Source organism: Lactuca saligna, chromosome 2 (genome assembly GCF_052625555.1).
Source record: "Lactuca saligna cultivar CGN05327 chromosome 2, ASM5262555v1, whole genome shotgun sequence".
NCBI classification, from domain to species: Eukaryota; Viridiplantae; Streptophyta; class Magnoliopsida; order Asterales; family Asteraceae; genus Lactuca; species Lactuca saligna.
This window is the reverse complement of record NC_136418.1, coordinates 83,407,085-83,409,461: the sequence shown is the minus strand read 5'-3', so window position 1 is coordinate 83,409,461 and position 2,377 is coordinate 83,407,085.

Here is a 2,377-nt window from a genome sequence, read left to right as displayed (position 1 = left end):
TTAGTTGTAGTTTCCGGACCCCAGTCCGATGCAGTAGTTAGAATGTTTGATGCCTTTGTGTTTCAGACAGGGTTTATGTGTTATGTGTTCATGCTAGTTGATATGTTTATGCTATGCTATGTTATGCCCAGTTATTTTCAGACTTCGGTCCGATGCAGTTAGTTTCGGACATCGGTCCGTTGCAGGGGACAAGGTCACAGTCAGTTCCGGACTTCGGTCTGATGCAGTTAGTCCCGGACTTTGGTCCGATGCAGAGGGCAAGGCCTTGGTTAGTTCCAGACTTCGGTCCGATGCAGTTTCTGGACTTGGGTTCGATGCAGTGGGCAAGGCCCAGTATGTGTTATATGTTATTGTATGGTATGTGGTAGCTTGGGGGAATTCACTAAGCTTCGTGCTTACAGTTTCAGTTTTGGTTTCAGGTACTTCCGCAAGTAAAGGGAAGAGCTCGGGTTGATGCATCGCACACACCACAGCTTCAGTTTGTCTTGGGAGTTGTTTTAGCTTTTCATAGATGTTATTTGATACAGTCTTGATACAGTTTTCTCATGATACTTTGCTATGATTTTTAGATATTGACGTACGAGTTTTATTTTATGATATTGACATGATGTTTTTAGTAATTATTAAACAAAAATTTTTGGGTTGTATTTTGGGATGTTTCAAGTTGGTATCAGAGCCTTGGTTTGAGGGATTCGGGCGCACTCCCGAGTGTGTCTAAACTCAAACTAAGGAAGTGGTATAAAGTTTTCAAGAGCAAAACCATGGTTACAAAAGAATTTTGAGAAAATAAAACAATTTTAGAAAAGTATAAAGAAAAGAGTTTTAGAAAAAGCGAAAAGTGTTTTGAAAAGAGAAAAGGGTGTGGTGCATGCGATCAGCCGATCTCAAGTAAATACTCCCAAATTACCCATACAAGTTTATTTTATGAATATCAGTTTCAGTTTCAGTAGAACAGCATGCTAGAATAGGACTAAGAATCTAGGAGGATTCCTTATGTGCCTGCTATATGTGTTTTAGCTTTATGAGAATTGGGTGCTAGTATTGAGTAGACGGTAGTAGTATTGCCTGTTTAGATTATGCCTGATAGGATGAGCTTAACATTGTATCCTAGTGCAGTTTCTCGTCATGTGAATAGATTTGCTTGAGTAGTTTCAGGTGTCTGAATGTTGCTTGCTTTGTTCTTTGTAGGACTCTGAGTGATGGGAGTTAGACATTAGGTGAATACGTCACGTCACATGTGATCAGGGTTGAATAATCTTAGGGTACTAGGTTTGGCCATATTGCGCAACTCTTGTTTGACTCTAACCGTTGTAGGGACAAGTCTTTTACTCGAAGGATTATCTGAGCCTCGTCTCATGTGATGGTATTCGGGTGATGGATAATTGGCATTACAAGGAGGCCTTCAGCAGCTGAGGACTGGATTTGGTGGAGTTAGATATTTCCCTAGGGAATCGAGGAAAACTGAGATGAGACCAGGAAACTTGTGGTAGTAGTGATCCCTCGAGACATATCAGTGTTCCTGACATTTATTATGTTGTGTTTCAGAATGGTGGTATTACGCCCTAGACCAACAGTCGGCAGCTCAGTTACTGGAAGGGGATCAGGATTAGGCTCGGAGGCTGGGCAGTTGGATGAGCAGACTAGGGAGTTCCTCTCTTCAGATATTACTCGCACCATACTTGAGCAGACTCCTGTGATCTTCGGTTCGATCAAGGAGGGTGTTCTAGATCTGATGGACGAGAGATTAGGCACATTTCATGCAGAGGTGGCAGCCATGATGGGGTCGCACACGCTTACTTTCAGGGAATTCCGGGCATGTGGAGCTCCAGATTACCACGGGGTGCGGTACCCCATAGCGAGTGCTAGGTGGTTGGCAGATGTGGCCAACGCTTTCCGCATAAGCAGGTGTCCCGAGGGGGACAAGGTCAGATTGGCATCCTGTCTTCTGAAGGACAGGGCATGAGATTGGTAGGAAGAGGTGGGACATGTCATTAGGGATGACACAGCTTTGGATGCTATAACCTGGACTGATTTTACTACCAGGTTCAGAGCTGAGTTTGCACCGGTTATCGAGGTGTAGCAGTTATCGAGAGAGTTTCAGGATCTTACTCAAACTACTGAGATAGTGACAGAGATTACCGCCAAGTTCAGGGAGAGGGTCTTCTTGTTCCTCAGTACGCGACTGATGAGGAAATGAAGAAGGCCCGTTATCATGAGATGTTGCGGAGTGATATCCGCTAGTTTGTGAGCCGGTCCAGCTGTAAAATGCTAGATGACATGATTGCCAGGGCGAGAGAGAGAGAGAGAGAGAGAGAGAGAGAGAGAGAGAGATTGACCTTGAGATGGAGAGAAAGAGGAAGCCGGAGGTGGCTCCAGG